The 18671-nt window shown below is 43.9% G+C and overlaps 1 long non-coding RNA gene across 1 annotated transcript; it reads right to left on the bottom strand.

Moving 5' to 3' along the window:
* Positions 1-6316: 6316 nt before the first annotated feature.
* On the bottom strand, positions 6317-18667 carry LOC115894243. The gene is made up of 4 exons (XR_004054282.1): positions 18541-18667; positions 17167-17257; positions 7319-8759; positions 6317-6628 (listed from the first exon to the last, which is right to left on the bottom strand). It is a non-coding gene; the product is annotated as an uncharacterized LOC115894243 (long non-coding RNA).
* Positions 18668-18671: the final 4 nt, after the last annotated feature.

The following is an 18671-nucleotide window of genomic DNA, read 5'->3' as shown; positions in this document are numbered from 1 at the left end:
GGTCACCTGCCCTCTTGTCACCACCCTCTTTCCTCCTCAGCTACTTCTTTTATAAAAGCCCCCAACCCCTTTTTTGAGACAGGGTCTCGCTCTATTGCCCAGGCTGGAGCGCAATGGTGCCATCTCAGCTCACGGCAACCTCTGCCACTGGGGTTTGAGTGATCCTCCTACCTCAGCCTCCCGGGTAGCTGGGACTACAGGTGCACACCACCGTGCCCGGCTAAAAAAACCTTTCCTGGTGTGTTCAATGCTGCCCGGGAAACTTCCCCCAGCACTCCTCTGTGCCAGGCCACACAATCCTGTGGAGGTCCCTACAGGGCAGCTGGTGACACAGGCTCTCTCAGAAGCACTGTGGAGTCTGTGGAGGTGGCTCAGTTCCTGGGCCAGGGAAGGGTGTCTCTCCCCAGATGGAGAAACAGACAGGTGTCTGCAAGCAGCAGCGGGAAGCCAAATGGACTGCACCGGGTTGGCCTTGTCAACACTGGAGTCCCTTTCTGAAGGAAGAACTGGTGTTCTGTTAGCGCTGAGTTCAGGGAGTTTAGCACCTGAGGACATGATGTGTGGTCTGACTGGCCACAGGCCTTGAACTGACCAAAATTATAAAACACACACACACACACACACACACACACACACACACACACACACACACACAAATGCCTTAAAAGTGGGTAACAGTGTTCAGATCATTTTGTTCAGTGGGGAAAGTGAAGCACTGGTCAAGGTAGCTTTTCCATTCTCTACATTCTCTAGGCTCGAAAGCCCATTTCTTTTTCTTCCTTCCTTCCTTCCCTTTCCCTTTCCCTTTCCCTTTCCTTTTCCCTTCCTCCCTCTCTCTCTCTCTGTCTCTTTCTCTCTTTCTTTCTTTTCTGTTGCCCAGGCTAGAGTGCAGTGGCGTGATCTCAGCTCACTGCAACCTCTGCCTCCCAGATTCAAGTGATCCTCCTGCCTCAGCCTCCCAAGTAGCCAGGACCACAGGCATACACCACCACGCCTGGATAATTTTTGTATTTTTTGTAGAGATAGAGTCTTGTCATGTTGCTCATGCTGGTCTCAAGCTCCTGAACTCAAGCGATCCTTCCGTCTCAGCCTCCTAAAGTGCTGAGATTACAGGTGGGAACCACTGCATTTGACATTAGAGCCCATTTCAATGGTTCCAGGTCTCCATGACGTCAAAGTCATTCCTGTCTGTTCCCAGAGATGGAGTTGCCTTCCCTGTCACCTTCCCCGCAGCAGCATCCAGCTTGTCCCAGATGGCGCAGGGCTCGTCTTTCTTCACTTCCCACCAGCACTAGCCCCCAGGATGGCTCCCGGCACCGAGCGTGCAGTTGCTCCTGGGTGTTCTATTTGCCACCTAGTGGGTATTTTCAGGTCAGAAGGACTGCCTAAAAATTCCAAGTCCCAGAAGAAGCCAGGGTGCTTGCTGGTCTAGCTAACCACCACCTGGCAAGGGGCCTAGCACACAGGAGTTTTTCAGCAACAGTTTTAATGAGATACAATTTATACACCATACAGTTCACCATTTCAAGTGTACAGCTCAACAGTTTTTAGTGAATTCACAGATACTGTATCTGACCTGAAAATGCCCACTAGGTGGCACATACGACACCCAGGAGCTATCGCACCCTCAGCCTGAGAGCCGTCCCAGGGCTAGTGCTGGTGGGAAGTGAAGAAAGACGAGCCCTGCCCATCCGGGACAAGCTGGATGCTGCTGCTGCGGGGAAGGCGACTCTATGTCTAGGATCGGCTGGGAATGACTTTGACACCATGGAGACCCAGAGCCACTGTCACCACCATCAATACTGGAACATTTTCATCACAATGGTTCTTTGTTTTTTGGTTTGTTTTAAACTTTCATTTCATTCTTAGAACTTCTTTTTAAAAACCATTGTAGTCAGCCGGGCATGGTGGCTCACTCCTGTAATCCCAGCACTTTGGGAGGCTGAGGCAGGTGGATCACCTGAGGTCAGGAGTTCGAGACCAGCTTGGCCAACGTGGTGAAACCCCTTCCCTACTAAAGATACAAAAAATTATCTGGGTGTCGTGGCGCACGCCTGTAGTCCCAGCTACTCAGGAGACAGAGGCAGGAGAATCACCTGAACCTGGGAGGGAGAGGTTGCAGTGAGCCGAGATCACATCACTGCACTCCAGCCTGGGTGACAGAGTGAGACTCCATCTCAAAATAAATAAATAAATAAATATAAAACAAAATAAAATAAAATAAAACAAAACCATCGTAGCCATTTTTAAGTACAATTCCGTGGCATTAAATACATTCACAGTGTTGCGCAAGCATCACCAATGTCCATCTCCAGAACATTTTTGTCTTCCCATGCAGAAATTCTGTACTCATTAAGCATCAAAACTTCTATTTTAAGTTTGACCACAGTACCTCCTGTAATCAGAATCTGCAATATGTGTCCTTTTGTGTCTGTCTTACTTCACATAGCACAATGTCCTCAAGGTTCGCCTGTGTTGTAGCCTGCATCAGAATTTAATTCCTGTTTGAGGCTGAATATTATTCCACTGTATAAATATACCACATTTTGTTTATCCATTCACCCATTAATGGACATTTGGGTTGTTTCCATATTTTGGCTATTGTGAATAAAGGCGTGAACATCAGTGGACATGTATCTGTTTGAGTCTCTGCTTTCAATTCATTTGGTTAGAGATCCAGAAATGGAATTGCTGAATACACACTAGAGTTTTAAAAAATATTTACTGGTGGGGCACAGTGGCTCACACCTGTAATCCCAGTACTTTGGGAGGCCAAGGCAAGCAGATCACTTGGGCTCAGGAGTTCAAGACCAGCCTGGCCAATATGGTGAAACCCCTTCTCTACTAAAAATACAAATGTTACCCTGGAGTGGTGGCACGGACCTGTAGTCCCAGCTATTCAGGAGGCTGAGGCAGGAGAATCGCTTGAACCCGGGAGGCAGAGGTTGCAGTGAGCCGAGATGGCGCCACTGCACTCCAGCCTGGGTGACACAGTAAGACTCTGTCTCAAAAAAAAAAAAAAAAGATGACCGGGTGCAGTGGCTCACGCCTGTAATCTCAGCACTTTGGGAGGCTGAAGTGGGTGGATCACAAGGTCAGGAGATCAAGACCATCCTGGCTAACACAGTGAAACCCTGTCTCTACTAAAAATACAAAAAAAAAAAAAAAAAACTTAGCCAGGCGTGGTGGTGGGTGCCTGCAGACCCAGCTACTCGGGAGGCTGAGGCAGGAGAATGGCGTGAACCCGGGAGGTGGAGCTTGTAGTGAGCGGAGATCATGCCACTACACTCCAGCCTGAGTGACAGAGCGAAACTCCGTCTCAAAAAAAAAAAAAAAAAAAAAAAAAAAAAAAAAATCGGAATGACCTAGTGAATGGCAGTTGACAGTTGAGCGGGGGCCAGATCAGAGTCTCGAATGCCACATTTGAGCTGGGACTCTAGCAGCTGTGTGAGCATGGGAGGGCCGCTTGTCTCATGCTGTCTTATAAAGTCCAGTGGCAACCACATGAAGGCCAGAGCCCAGGACATGGAAATATGCAAAGGAGTTTCCAGTTGTGCTAGTCCCCTTGTCGACAACTCCTCATCGGCAGCCACCGTGGCCCTGCTGAGCAGCACATGCAAAATGCACCCCAGAAAGGAGGTGAAGTGGCATTGCTGACAGTTCAAAGAATGTCAAGCAATGGCCATTGTTCTTGAAAAGAAGGGCAAATTTCACTTTTCCTGTTTCTCTTGTGACGTTATGGAATTCAAACAAGTTCGTGATTTTCAGCCCCACACTCTGTACTACGGTTTCCAGCACAGACTGAGGACAGAGTCATTTATTCATTCCGAAATGATGTATCAAGTGTCTTTTTTTCCTTTTTCTCTTTTGAGACAGGGTCTCACTCCATCACCCAGGCTGAGGGGCAGTGGCATGATCACAGCTCACTTCAGCCTTGACTTCCCAGGCTCAGGTGATTCTCCCACCTCAGCCCTGCTGGGACTACAGGCGTGGGCAACCACACTCACACCCCCAGCTAATTCTTTGTAGAGGTGGGTTTTGCCATGTTGCCCAGGCTGATTGTCCGCCTTCCTTGGCCTCCCAAAGTGCTAGGATTATAGGCATGAACCACCGCACCTGGCCCTCAAGTGTCTATTTCACGCCAGGAGTTGGCTGACCATGGCTGCCCTGGCAAATAACTCAGTTGAATCCAGGCAGGTCAGCCCCTACCACCAAGTCATGGGACTGCATGGAATCCGACAGTGTGATGCTGGGAGGTAGCAGTGGGTAGCAAGAGCATAAGATTTGCAGCCAAAGAAACCAGGGATCCAGTCATCACTTGCCACTCAGTGCTGTGGATGCTGGTTACCTAACCTCTTTGAACCTTATCATCTTCATCTGTAAATGTCCACACCAACACCTTCCATACCGACCAATATCTAGTAGCAGTGGATATGTGTTGTTTGGCCACCCAGTCTCCACACCCCTTTCCTCTAACCACAGCTCTCCAAATCCCTTTCAGGGACCATCTTCCAGCCTCATTCTTTTAGTTTCCAGTGGGGCTCCCAGCTCTACAGACGGAATGAGCATCTGACCTAGGTCTGGCCAGTTGCACACCAAATTTCACCAGCCAGAGTGATTGATCATGACTGGGCATATGATCCAACTCTTCAAACTGTCATAGTATATCCTGGGTCTTCTACGAGAGCAGCTCTCAGTTTTTGCTGGACTCAAAAGTTCTGAGCCTGAGACTTAGAATGAAGCCAACACAGAGAGCAGTGGACTAGGGAATCCAGAAGGCAGCGAAACCAAGCTACATTGTCACCATGTGACACCCTGGATTAAATGCCATCTGAGGCCTGAGTCTGGGCTTCTCCACTATGTGAGCAAATACATTCCCTTTTTTGCCTAAGACAGAGTTGAAGTTTCTGTCATTTGTAATCAGAAGGTCCCTAGATTGATGCAAATCAAAGTCTCTCATTTACTCTTCATACCAACTTAGTGAAGCAGAAATTGCTCAGAGGGTCTGTCTGAGAATTTTTTTTTTGTCATGGTGCATGCTAGCAAGCGGATTAGTTGACACACACCTGCTTAATTATGCCAGCATTCCTATCTCTAGATACTAACTCCTACTCATCGTTCAAGGTTCACCATTGTCACCTCTACCTAGAAGCCTTCCCTGAACCCCCAGGCTGGGCCAGGAGCTCTGGGTCCTCTGTGTTCGTTCTGTCACTGCACTTGTGACTCTTACTTGCACCTTCTCTCCCATCTGCTCCCATGCACTAGAGAGAAAGGGGCCTGGTGTTCATTTCTTCATTTATGTGTGCATGGCACCCAGTCCAGTGCTTTGCAAGCAGATTCCATGAAGAGTAAATGACTAATGAATGAATAAATTTGGTGAGAAAAACGCACATGCCTGGACATGAGACTCACATGAACGCATCATCACATATTTACGTAATGTGTATGCTGCAGAGACCTTTAGTTGCCTCCTCAACATCCGACTTTCCATTCTGGCTTAGACACAGAACCCCAATCTTCCCAGACTTAAAAAAACAAAACAAAACCCCCTACATATTCTAGCCTCTCTTGAGGAGATGTGGCCCCAAGTTCTGGCTAATGAGCTGTATGTAGAAGCTGTTGCATCAGACTTCTGGGAAGACTTTTTAAAAGGAAGACAACCAGAAAGGGAGCTCCTTTTTGGCTTTCTCTTTTTTCCTCTTTTCTGCTGTCCTTAATGCAGATGTGATGGCTTGTGCTCCAGCAGCAAGCGAGATCATGCGGCATCTCTGAGGATGGACCTCATGAGCTAAGCATGGAAAAGTGGAAAGCCAGGAGCTGGGATCTCTGATGATGAAGGGCTGACATTACTAGCTCCCAGCTCCAGACTGCCTGCCTCTACACCTTCTTTTTCTTTTTGTTTATACCCTATCTGAAAACTCCCAAATACACCTTTTATATATCAAGAAGAAAATAAATCCTTTGTATTTGAGCCACCATATTTTGAGTGCACTGCTGTATGTAATTGAACTTAATCCTAACTGCTGTGTCACTAAATGCTATATTAATATTCACTGATAATATTTCTCTATTTTATTCTAATCATAAAATGAAATTTTTAAACCCAACATTTGGAACAGTGCATGTGTGCCAGATATTGTGGCAGCATACAGCTAGAGACACATATACAGGGAAGAAGACATTTTACAACTGGTTAAAGTACATGTGGCAGTTCATCACTTTCTATGGGAAAAAATATTTTACTCATTTTATGATATTAGAGGTTGTTCATGTTAAAGTAGAATTCAAGCTTATTTTTTTTTTATTTTTAATTCCAGCTCCACCCCGCATCATCATGCTGCCTCCACAGCAGCAGGGAGGGCTGTGGGTGATCAGGGATCCCTCCCTGTCTTCCTGCCACAGAACCTGAGTAGATCAAAAGGCCAAGAGCATGAGGAGACTTTGCTCCTTCAGAACAGCTCCTCGGCCCCCTGAAATGAATGACCAGCTTTAACAGACTTTTCCCCCCCAGCTCACATTCCCCATGGTTGGTGAGGCAGAAAATTCACAAGAACAAAGCTCTTGCCCTAGAAAGATCTTCTTTTCAATTTAGGGTCAATTCCACTTTGGGGGCTTCCAGAAGAGTCACCTTTAAATTAAGAAAAGAGAAAAAGAAGCTGTTGCATATAAGACAGGGAAAACCACACACGAATGTGAACAGCACCCGCGTCCCACCTAGCAGTGCATGTTTTTTGTGGGAAACGTATACAAAGCCCCGTAAGCCTCCAAAGAGGTGGGAGGCGGGTGGGGAGGGGGCAGAAAGATGCTGGAGTCCAAAAAACTGGATTCATTTTTCTACCAGCTGTGAGTAGGGCAACTTTTAAGGGCCTCATCTTGTCCTTCTGAAAAATGGGCAAGCAGCCTGCACCCTGCCTTCCTCACAGAGCCATTGTGAGGTCAAGAAGAGATGGCATTTGGTGAAGGGTCTGTGTCCTCCCCTGCCCCCCAGGACAGCTGACCATGTCACTCCAGCCTGAACATGTGGTAGCATCCTGCTCTAGAATCTACCTGGGATCACCTTCTCCTCCCAGCCTTTCAGGACATATCGATACATACTTGGGTTAATGAAAGTCAACATTCTTTACATTTCACCCCTTACGAAATATCAGGAAGCTAGGCTCCATGTGGTCTGGCTTGGTCTGACTCAGCTGGGAAGCCATCGCTGAACCCTTGTTCTATCGGTCTGTGGACAAGATTCAGTGTCTTGCGCTCTGTGGGATCAGCTGTCCCTCTGAGCGGAGTCAGAGGGTGAGTGGTTATGATATGAAACACCACTTACCCTCCCGTGAGTGGTGTTCAGCCTCCGGGGCCCAGGACGGGGAACAAGGGCAGACCAGCCTGCACTGTGCATCCAGGGGCCAGGTCACGGTGATCGAGTTTCTCTCTCCAGTCACAAACTCCATCACCCCTGGCTCCAGGGTAATAAACTCAATCTCAGGGCTTGAGCTATAACACGGTTCATTTCTGGGCCAAATCTCTGAAGCTGAAGGGTTTATTTTTAAGGACAAGCAGTTTGCTGTTTTCAGCTTTTCTCATCAGAAATAGTGCAATTCAGCTCGATCTGCATTGGAAGCATAATTTATCATCTCACACAGATGGTTGCTAAGGGTGGGGAGGAGGTTTACTTTTCATTTTACTTCAGCAAATATTTCCTGAGCCCCTACGTGTGCCAGGCACAGAGCAAAGCACTGGGGATGTACAGATGAGTAAGACAAGCTCCTGATCCTCGAGACACTCCTAGTCCAGGTGGGAGACAAAGCTACAAACCCCAGATTTGACATCAGACAGTCCTACTTTGGAATCTTGGCTCTGCCATTTGCTATTGGAGTCACCTTGGGAAAATCACCTCACCTCTTTCTAGCTAAAGGTTTGTCAGCTTTGTTGATCTTCTCAACATACCAACCTTTGGTTCTGTTGATTTTCTCAACTGTTTCTCTATTCTCTATTGCATTAATGTTTGCTCTAATCTTTATTATTTCCTTCCTTCTGCTTGCTTTGGGTTTAGTTTGTTCTTTTTTCTTTCCCCCAGTGCTTTAAGGCGGAAGGTTAGGTTATTGATTTGGGATCTCTCTTCCTTTGTAATATAGTCATTCATAGCTATACATTTCCCTCTAAGCACTGCTTTACCTACTTCCCATAAGATTTCCTATGTTGTGTTTCCCTTTTCATTTATCTCAAAGTATTTCCTAATTTCCCTTGTGATTTCTTCTTTGACTCACTGGTTGTTTAGTAGTATGCTGTTAGTTTTCACATATTTGTAAATTTCCCAAAGTTCTTTCTGTTATTGACTTCTATACATAGGGTCTATCTGGAGAATGTTCCATGTACACTTGGGAAGGATGTGTGTTCTGCCGCTCTTGGGTGGTGTGTTCTATAGATGTCTGTTAGGTCTAGTCAGTCCATAGACTTGGTCACGTCTTCTCTTTTCTTACTGATCTTCCATCTGGTTGTTCTATCCATTATTGAAAGCAGTGTATTGAAGTCTCCAAGTATTACTATTCAATTGTTACCTCATCTCTTTGAATCTGTTTCCATCCAGTAAAATAAATATTCCTGACTTGCAGAGGAGATGAAGAGCGCAAAGCCCCGAGGCACAGCCTTCCACCTGTGGGTGTTGCTACTGTGTCTCAGAATGAATTGACGAGAGTGCAGGACAGTGGTGGTGAGATTTCCTTCTAAAGTAACCAGGTTGTCCTGGCTTAAGCCAGCATCACTTCAGCCTGAAAAACACAAACGCTGCTTAAAGAGAAAGACAAGGCTTAGAACCTGTCTACTTCTGTGGCCTAATTTTCAGCATGTGCAGATCTCCTGCCCAAAAAAGAAAAATTAACTAGCTAACACATCAAAACTTCTCACCCTAATTATGCTGGCTGGTGTCTAAAATCCCTTCACAAAAGTTTCTTGTGGTAATTTACCTGTCCACTCATCTAAACTTCCTTCCAACTCAACAAACATTTACCAAATCACCTTTTCTCAGCCAGATCTGCCCCAGGTACTGAGGATACTGAAACCAGACCTATCCTAAACACCCTACTCTATCCAGAAAGAGACACTGAGGGAAATTTTATTATGTATTTGTTATTTATTATTGAAGCAGTTAAATAAAATATCGGAAGATAAACACTCTAACAAAGGAAGGAACAAAAGGTTCTGAGGATACAGAAGAGGGAAGTGACCTGCCTGATAGGAGCAAGAGGGGGGTAAAGATGGCTTCCCCGAAAAATGTTAACTGAAAAGAAGCCGCCAACAGTGGCTTGAGTTCCACAACCCTCCCTGCCCCTGCCGATCTCCTCAGGTGGGAGGGGGCCCCGGGGAGGAAAAGGAGGAAAACAAGAGGATGTTACACAAAGTGAGTCATCCAGCCTCAAATAACCAAGAGCTGCAAAGGCAGAAAGTTCTTGACTTGGAAGTTTGCCAATTCCAATGCTGCAAAAATAACCATGATGAATTCACATATTTCTGTACAAGTGTCGGTCCACCATAACACTGAATACTCAGTCATAGCAAACTGGAGCTTTGGGCCCATATGCTCAAAATCAGGCTCAGGCTTTGGTCAAGGTTTTCTTGAAGAAGCCAAAACCTGTATTTTCCCATTGAAAGTCATCCTGGTCTTCCATCCTGTCCTGGATAGGACCATGGAATAGTGATTCCTGCTCAGGGTTAAAAGTCACTAGGTGTTTTTCTGTTTTGGGTCTCAGCATCCACATAGGAACTTTCATTTCTTCCAGGTTAGGTTGATAGACCCTCTCCATTTTATGAAAAGCTAATCATAATATTTGTTGTACACCCACTGTGCACACTGTAGGGAGAGAAAAATAAGCCCACCCAGAAACCCTTCACCAAAGCAGAATTTAACCCACCTGGAAACACAGAGGGGGAAAAAAGTCATACAGTGGTTTTTAAAAATTAAGAGCTGCAGGCTGGGCACAGCGGCTCACACCTGTAATCCCAACACTTTGAGAGGCCAAGGCAGGAGAATCGCTTGAGCCCCCAGGAGTTTGAGACCAGCTTGGGCAACATAGAGAGACCCTGTCTCTACCAAAACTTTAAAAAATTAGTCTGGGTGCGGTGGCATGCACCTGTAGTCCTAGCTACTTGGGAGGCTGTGGTGGGAGGGTCACTTGAGCCCAGGAAGTCCAGGCTGCAATGAGCCATGATCTCACCACTGCACTCCAGTCTGAGCAACAGAGTGAGATGCCATCTCAAAAAAAAAAAAAAGAAAAAGAAAAAGAAAAATGAAAAAAATTAAAAGCTGCATTATAAAGTATAATGACGAGACAAAGGCTGATGTACTAGAAGGCTTTCCTAGAGAGAGAGCAACAGAGCAGAAACACACAGGCTCTGGGGCCTAAAAAACTCAACCTAGGGCTAGGCATGGTAGCTCACACCTGTAATCCCAATACTTTGGGAAGCCGAGGAGGATGGATCACCTGAGGTCAGGAATTCGAGACCAGCCTGGCCAACATAGTGAAACCCCATCTCTACTAAAAATACAAAAAATTAGCTGGGCATGGTGGCACATGACTGTAATCCCAGCTACTCAGGAGGCTGAGGCAGGAGAACAGTTTGAACCCGGGAGGCAGAGGTTGCAGTGAGCCAAGATCATGCCATTGTACTTTAGCCTGGGCAACAAGAGCAAAACTCTATCTCAAAAACAAAACAAAACAAAACAAAAACCCTCAACCTGGGGTTCTTAGACTTAACTACTCTGGGCCTGGATTCCTTGTCTGCAAAAAATGATAGCATTGGCTCTTACATGAAACAAAATACAAAATATCTGGCTTGTGGCTGGTACTCAAAAGCATGATGTTCTCATGCCCCCACAAGGGAGGTGGCAGTGACTCAGGTCCCTAAGGATGGATGAAATTTCGACAGGCAGGAGAAGGCAGGGAGGTCTTTGAGCAGCAGCAGCAGGACTGAGCAGGGAGTAGTGGACAAGTGCCGGGATTCTAATTCAGGCTCCACTGCTTCCTAGTCACGTGATCTTCAGCAAATCACTAATTTCTTGGTGCATCAGTTTCCTTATCTATGAAAATGGGAACACCAATAAAATTTGTCTTCTGGGGTTGGTGTGAGGATTGAGTTAGGATGGGTAAACACTTAGAACAGTACCTGATATAGCAAAGGGTAATAAATTTTATCCATTGTTATATATGGAGGGGAATAAGGAGTCCAGATTTGATATGAACTGAGGAATATGGGAAATAGGAACAGGAAGGCTGGGACTAGATTTTAGAGGGCCCTAAGTGCCCAGATTAGTCTGGATTTAAACACAGTCAAGGCCCATCACAGGCTCTTGAATGGGGGTTGACATGGATTAATAACAAATCTTAAATGGTAGAGGCCAAATGGGCTCCTGTCATAGGGATAAATTATACCAGAAGAGGCTGCTCTTGAACAGTGACTCAAGTCTTCTCCTGCTCCCACCCAAGAAGCTATTTTTTGGAGAAAAGCAGAAGGCAGAAGGACAGATCACGTCTGGCTGTTTTTCTACTTAGTATCTCTTAATCCAAAATCCCAAATCTCCCTGTTTGGCTAGCGGGGAGATTGTGTAAGACTATCACTTGGGATGTCCAATCATCACTTATGCTTTTCAAATAAGCAGCCATGAGCTACTACTTGAAGTGATGAGGTTCATTATTTGGTCTAAGCCCACACATCCTGCCCTCACCTCCCACCCAAACCCACCCCCAAGCAGGCAAAGTCAGTTGAAGACCATTCCACAAATCTCCAACATGCTCTTGAAGGGCAATGCCGTAATGCCTGATCCACTGTGTAAGTGGCAGAAAGACTAGCAGGCAGCAGTGATTTGTTGACATGATACTCCACCTGATTTCATTCAATCTGGGCTTTCAGAGACAGGCAGAATCAAAGGAAATGACTGAGAAAAAGCATTCCAAGTTCTGGAGATGTTAATGAGCACAGCAATTAGCATAAAGGCAATTTTGACAAGTGTGGAAGTTCTTTGTACAGAGAAGTCCCCAGTGTTGAGCCCAGGAGCAAGCTGGTGTGGTGGATGTGCAAGTGCTTTGTGACAGGAGAACACACTGCAGCACAAACTGCATGGGGCCAACTCACAGAAAAACAAAACCCTCATGCTCATTTCTTGGCCTTCGGGATCCAGAAAGAAAAGACCACAGCCTCTGTCAAATGTAATGGGAAATAATTCCTTTGAATTTGTGATTTGCTCAGATGAAAAAAAAAGGAAGTCAGGTAATCCTTAAGTGACCCCAAGTGGTAAAAATACACCAGCACCGTGTTCTTTGTGGGTATTCCTGTGACACCGGCGCCACCTGGTGCACTCAACTGGGAAATAATGAATCACCACCCCATGAAGGCTGGCGTTGAGGGCCCCAAGCATTTGCGTTCTTTTGTAAGGAAGTATTCTCTTGGTGCTGGGTTGTAAGCCAACAACTGTGGGAAAATGATTAATAATTTATGGACAGAAGTATATGGTAGACTTTATTACAACCAATAGAATTAACATTAATATTTTAAGTGAACAGAATTTCATTATATGGGTATAAGCCAATGTCTCCAAATTGCTAGCCTTTAAGAGCCAAACAAAATACCTCAAGCTATCAGCCTGTGTGTCTGTAAGTTAGCCAGTTCTCTCCCCAACACATCTAAGGATTCTTAAGAATGCTTACAAAGCCTGATTGCCAGGAAGCCTGACTGTCACTCTTCCGAGCTTTAGACTACTACTCCAGAGAAGTTGCTGGTCCCTTTACCATTAGGGACCAATTTCCCACAGAACAGGATCCTAACCAGTTCCCACACTCTGTTCCTAGCATTACTTTGTCTAAACACAGAAAGAGCTTTCCTTTTCATACCCAAGTCATACTGACAGACCTGCTTGCTGACCTCGGTAGCAAACATCTGAAGGTATTAAGAGAATCACGATGTAGAGAAGGAAAATGGAAATTCATTATCAAACATCATTGCTCCAACATTCAACTGACCCTGTCCCTACTGGCCTCTCTCTCTTGACTCCAACCCCCTGTTCTGATCAGGATTTTCTATCTCCGAGTGTCTTCCCCGAGACTCTAATCCACCACAAAAAACTGGAAGCCCTTCACACCCAATTATTGCCCTGCAGAGAAACATCCTCTGGCTGCCTCTTCAAAGTCCTACTTTGGCAGCAGCAAATATTTATCCTTAGAATGGGATTCAATTCAAGGAAACACAAAACTAGCAACCAACCAGAGTCTTTTCTGGTGAACAGAATGAGTTACCCAGCTGGAGAACAAGATGTGAGGTAAAATACTAGGTTAAACCAGTGATTTTTAGAGTATAAACTGGTCCTGTCTAAAGCAGTGGCAATGCTTTAAATAAAAACAAAGTAGCAACGTCTAAAACAAAAAGAGAGAAAAGACCAAATGGATTTTGAAAAATTGAAACATCCTTAAAAAGACTTGCCTCAATCCCCAAAGCGACTATTTTGAAGGGAATTAAACTCACTTGGCTACAGGTGAGTAGCCTCTGAGTAGGCTACAGGTGGTGAGTAATCTTACCAGTTTGTTGAAAAATGACATACGTTACAATTTCTATCATTTCTCTACAATAATCCTCACTCCATAATATTTCAGCAAGGGCTCCAGCTTGAGTCTAACTATATGTGACCTTAAGACACATTAGCTTGGGCGGGTGCAGAGGACACAAGGATTTGCAACAGGACCAAGAAACATCTAGAGTCAGACTCAGTTTAAGGCAGCTGCTCCCAAGCCTGGAAGCACATTAACATCACTGAGGCCATGCAGGCCCCACTCCAGAACAATTAAGTCAGAATTTCTGGAGGTGAAGTGCAGACACCGGTATTTTCTCTGACAGTACCCTAGGTGACCTTAATGTGCAGCTGGGGTTGAGAACCACTAAGCTAAGGAAGCAGAACTCGAGGTGGACATCTTGGGTCCAAAGGCAGTGGACTAGGAGACATGATTCTAACACAGCAAGCCTCTGTCTTTCAGATGTCATTTTCGATCTTATCCAAATCCTCAAGTAAAAGATTGCAGTGAGAATAAAAGCTCTAAGAGTCATTTCTCTATAACAGTGTGTCTTGAATTGTGGTTCAAGGTCCATCTGCATGAGCACAATTATTTGAGGAATGTGTTAAAATGCAGATTCCTGGTTCCCATCTTATACCTAATGATCTCTGCATGCGATTTAGCTCTAGAAGTCAGTAACTATTGTTGGGATCAAATCCAGGCCTACCTGATGACTTGTCTTTCAAATTTCCCTCAATACTTTTGACCAGAAAGAGTGGAATCTATCAGAAAACAGTAGACATTTAAATGAGTTTAAATGAAAGGTAATGATTTAAAGCAGTAGAATGGAAAACAACTGCAAAAATTCCCCCTCCACTCCTCCCTCCAAAGGAATCCTCTATCAATTACTTTGGAGTAGCAAAATAGCATCCCTCCCTTTCCTTCCTGTTCCACTACATTTTTTCCCTTCTGACACATATTCCTTTTTCCTCCCAAATAAGGTCACTTAGAAAAAATTCCTGGTAGTACTTTAGAAACTGTCAACATCTACAGAGAAATGATAAAATTACCTACCAGGGATCTCATTTTATATTTATCTATACTTTCTTGATATTTTACACATCTCATTCAAATTGAAATAAAGTGTGTAGTTCCCTTTTAAGTCAGAACAAGGAGAGGAATGTGATTAAATAGCTTTGCCCATTTGGAATTGGCCAGGAACCAGATTTTTTTTTTTTTTTTTTTTTTTTTTTAATCTGGGCAGTTCGCAGTCATTGCCACATGCACTTCTACCTTTAAAGACAAAAATTAGGAAATGAAAAAAAAAAAAAAAAAGCCTGCAACCTTATTTAAAACAAGTCTAGTCTAGGTCCCTGTTTATCTGATGATGGTGGGACCAGGAGTGGGAGCCCATGGGAGGCAAGAAGTTGCATGTAAGATGTGAGACTACCTCTACTCACCACACTAATTCACATACCATACGAAGAGACATCAGGAAAGTAAACTCTGAGTGCAACAAGCTTATTTCAGTTTGTAAAATAAATTGTACAGCCTTCTTCCTATATTGCTAGTGTTAACGTCAACCAGCTCAACCCTTTCAGAAAGCAATCTGATGACTCTGAAAAATGTTCATAACATTCAGACTCTTTAATTCAATAATCCAATTTCTAGGAATCTAGTTTAAGAAATTTCAAAAGACAGAAGATGTTCACTGCAGTATTCTGTGTTAACACAAAAAATGTAACTATACAGTACACGTGCCCCCCGCATCTACTAGATATTTTGCTGAATACTGAACATGATCCTGAATGATGTGAATTATCTTCACCGTTTTCATAAAGAAGTCAAAGCTTAACGGACCTTGCCTTCTGTCGTATTTCTAGTATGAGTTAGAGCCAGATTCAAATCCAAGACTAATATTATAAAGTTCACATCCTTTCCAACTCCCCTCAATGCTCATGAGCAGTAAGAGTGCAATGGTTCCACAAATAATAGTACATTCAATGCATTATGTAGCCACTAAAGTATTTATAAGAAAAATGCTTATGTTAAATAAAAATACAGAATCATACATGGACCAAAACATTTACAGAAAAAAGAAATGAACCAAAATGTTAGCAATGACTTTCTCTGGAAGTCGGACGATAAATAAAAAGTAAGGAGGAGTGGGGATTACTCTAGTCTGAAATTTCCACATATCTAACAGGAAAAGATATGTTAAGAATGAGGTATAAATTAGCCACGCGTGGTGGTGCATGCCTGTAGTCCCAGCTACTCAGGAGGCTGAGGTGGGAGGATAGCTTGAGGCCAGGAGGCAGAAATCGCAGTGAGCTGAGATCATGCCACTGCATTCCAGTCTGGGCAACAGAGTGAGACCCTGTCTCAAAAAACAAAACAAAAGAAAAAAATAGAAGAACGAGGTACAGAAAGGTTTTAGCAATCTCATAACTAAGACCACTAGTTAGAATCCTTTAGAATCAATTATCTTAAGGCAAACATCCCAAGGCAATGAAAGCATCTGGTCCCTTTATTTGGTTTTCTGTGCTCTCTTAAATGAAATATAACTTGTTGCGCTTAAATGAGTCTGTCCTAGTAAGGGACTTAAATTAGTAATACAGTAAAGACAGAAACCTGAGTTAGAGCAGAACACTTCAGTTTATTAAGATTTGAAACAGCCTCTCCCCTAAACCACTTCAGTCACTATGAAAGTCAAGTTCTAGCAATCAAAGCTTGAAGGTAGCTTTAAAGAGAATGAGCAGGGAAGACTAGATGGTGAGTAAGAAGGAATGCGCCGAGGCTCCTAAGATCTCAAGCCATGTCTATCATGTGTTGAAGCTGGGGCAAGTCTTGACATTTCTGTTTACAGAGGTTCTAAGACGGACATACAACTATAGACACCAGATCTGTGAGTACACTTAAAAATTCCTGCACTAAAGAATGGACAAGTGGAAGCTCTGAATCACAAATACTATCACATGAAGGTTAATATTTAGCATTTTCTGGACTTTGAAGGGCCTCTACTGTTTTATATATTAGTTGGAGTAGAGGCTAAAGTTCTGTAACAAAGAGGGCTAAACATGAGCAGCTCAGATAACATCAAGTTATTATAACGGGCAGTTTGGAGAGGGTGGGCTCTGTCTTTCCCAAGGCCACCAGGTTCCTCTGTCTTGTTCTGCCACTCCCCAAGTATTACACTTTTCTAATGGTGGCAATAGGCTCACTAATACCACATTCAAGTTCCAGTCTGAGAGAAGAGGGACAGGGTGGGCAGGACAAGGCCCAGAAGTTGTACACATCATTTTGAATCGCACCCCGTTGTAACCAGAACCTGGGAAAGGCAGTACTGAAGGAGGCAGGCAATTAGCATCTCTCAGGCCCAATGACCACATCTTAACTCGACTTTTAACAGTTACTTGCATTCTTGGCATTAATACGATGACCTGAAGGAATTAGCATCTGGAAGAAAGACTAAGAGTAAAGGGAAGAATTAATGGTGATATGAGTAGGAAAAAAGAGCAAGTCAGATCTCCAAGCAACTCTTCTGCTGGTCTGGTTACATGTGGCTTCTTCTTTGAAAACTCTTGTTCCCTGGGTAATTCCAGTTGAACAGTAAGTAATTAAAGAGAAAAAACAACATCCTTACCATTGCTAAGCTCTATCCAGCATTCCTGTCTGGCCTCGCAATTTGGACCTGAGAGTCATCCTCCAAAGGTAGCCAGCCCAAAGAGTAAAAGCTGAAAGTGAAGAAACGCAAGTTCTATTTCCAGTTCTACCTACCAGGCCATGCGAATGTGCGTTCCTCTAAACTCAGCTTTCTCTCTCATAAAACAAGGGCATGAACAAGGTGATTAGAAAGATCCCCTCCATTCTAACATTTAAATGTCTGAAATTCAGTCTTGTCTTTGCTATCACATCAATTAAAAGTTAATTTCTAAACCAGTGATTAATGTGTGAAGACTGCACAGAGCAGTCATCACATAGCTCTGAGATTGGTTATAGTAGTTCTAGGATATCTCCAAAGCAAGTGGTCTAGAGATAAGTGAAAGCATGGTATCCTCATAATCATTTCACACAAACTATAAACTCAAATACATGAGATAATGATTTTCTCACTACGGCTTCCATGTTTATATATTGTTTCACTCAAGGTTTTTCAATGCTAAAAGGTTTGAAAACCATTGTATAAGAAATTATAACACCCTGTGCTGTTAAGGAAACTCTTGGACAAGAATAATTTCCCCCAAAAAACTACCTTATAGACTAAGAGTCAAAAGGCACAAAGGAACAATTCAATTATACGTATTTACATTTTCCCCTTTCCTTCTGATATTTTAGGCAAGAGCCAGTGTTTAAGAAAATATATTCCAGGGCCAGGCATGGTGGCCAATGTCTATAATCCCCGCACTTTCAGAGGCCAAGGTGAGTAGATCACTTGAGCTCAGGAGTTCCAGACCACCCCAGGCAACATGGTGAAACCCTGTCTCTACAAAAGAAATACAAAAAAATTAGCCGGGCATGGTGGTGTGCGCCTGTAATTCCAGCTACCTGGGGGGCTGAGGCGAGAGGATTGCTTGAGCCTGGGAGGTTGAGGTTGCAGTGAGCTGTGTTCACACCACTGGGCTCCAGCCTAGGTGACAAAGCAAGACCCCGTCTCAAAAAAAATAAAAAATAAAATAAAAATTAAAATAATAAAATAAAATAAAATAAAACAAACAAACAAAAAACCTGAGCTTGAGTTTGATTTTAAGACCTGGAGGGACAGCAGATTAGTTCTACTTCAATGGGTATGCATCATCTGAAAAGAAAGGTTCATAAAAAGAAGATACATCTTCATTGTCACCATCACATCAGTCATCAATCCTTAGACACAGAACCTTTACTGACTCCCTCAAAACTTCCAAGCTTCCAAACTAACAAGCAGTTCTTCTACGTTGGGATCATCCAATTTTCCTTCATGTTCCAACTCTCCTCTAGCTTCAGTATACACATAGACAACCTTAACCATCTGAAAACCTACTTTTAGAATATTCCCTAGTGGTTCCATGTAAGTCTCTGCCAGATTCACATACCCATAAATTCTACTTCATAAGCCCACACTGTTCTGAAAAAAGAAACAGAAAAAAAGTATCAATATAACTTTAAAATAAG

Source organism: Rhinopithecus roxellana, chromosome 17 (genome assembly GCF_007565055.1).
Source record: "Rhinopithecus roxellana isolate Shanxi Qingling chromosome 17, ASM756505v1, whole genome shotgun sequence".
Classification (NCBI taxonomy): domain Eukaryota; kingdom Metazoa; phylum Chordata; class Mammalia; order Primates; family Cercopithecidae; genus Rhinopithecus; species Rhinopithecus roxellana.
This window is presented reverse-complemented; position numbering and strand designations above follow the sequence as displayed.